The sequence below is a fragment of the Charadrius vociferus genome, unplaced genomic scaffold (assembly GCF_000708025.1).
Source record: "Charadrius vociferus isolate BGI_N301 unplaced genomic scaffold, ASM70802v2 scaffold783, whole genome shotgun sequence".
Lineage (NCBI taxonomy): Eukaryota > Metazoa > Chordata > Aves > Charadriiformes > Charadriidae > Charadrius > Charadrius vociferus.
Window position 1 is genome coordinate 515376 of NW_009647834.1, and position 870 is coordinate 516245.

An 870-nucleotide genomic window follows, 5' to 3' on the forward strand; every position below is an offset into this window, starting at 1 on the left:
GGGCGGCCGCGAGCCCCTTTGCTCGGGATCAGATTAAAGTTCAGGGCAATGGCTGAGATGTTTTTGAGTTTTCCAAACGCATTATTTATAATGCAGAAAAGCTCTCTGCAGCCATCCGTCACGGGGTGTGACAGCTGCCTGGCAGCGCAGGACAGCCCAGCCGTGTGCGAGGGCAGCCGAGCTGCCTGGCTGCGGGCACAGGGCCCCCAGCCTGCCCTGGCCGAGGGGCACGGGGCCGGGCAGACGGCACAGGCATCGGTCCCAGCACCACACGGATGGATGGCACAGCCTAACTTCAGGGCCCGAGTGCCTGGATCTCGGCTCTGCCGCGGGTTTGCCATGAGAGCAAACCACGTCGCTGCCCCGTGCCTCAGTTTCCCCAGCTGTACAGAAGAGACGGGCGTGCTGGTCACCGAGCTCGCTGCAAGGAGAGGAAGAGGAGGAGCCTGGGCTGACATCCTCAGGAGGCTGAAGGCATGGCACGAAAGACACCCAGCCGCATCCCGCCACCAGGCCAGGCTGACCCTCTCCTCTGGGAAGGGCGAAGGCAGCAGCACGGTCAGCCGGCAGTGGGTACAGGATTGGGGGCCGCAGACGGGTCCCCAGCGGGGAAAGCACGGGGGCTGCTCCGCATCAGGGTCCGCAGAGCAGGGACTCGGCCGTCTCCCCTCACCGGACTCACGCGCGGAGCCTTGCTGTGAAAGGCACCGGGTGTCACTGGACATCGCTGTGGGCTACACCTCTGCTGGAGCCATACACTTTGGGGGGACCCAGAGCCCCGAGGATGGCTATGGCTGGAGGGGGCTCCCAGGCTGTGGGGCCAAGGCCAGCCTGCCCCGGGGGTACAGCCCCCGACCCCCCAGCCCCGCG

At 66.3% G+C, this 870-nt stretch overlaps 1 protein-coding gene across 1 annotated transcript in view; it reads right to left on the reverse strand.

Annotated features, from left to right (window-relative positions):
* Positions 1-870, reverse strand: part of NT5C1A (5'-nucleotidase, cytosolic IA) — a 9607-nt gene that overhangs the window by 7933 nt on the left and 804 nt on the right. The window lies entirely within an intron of this gene.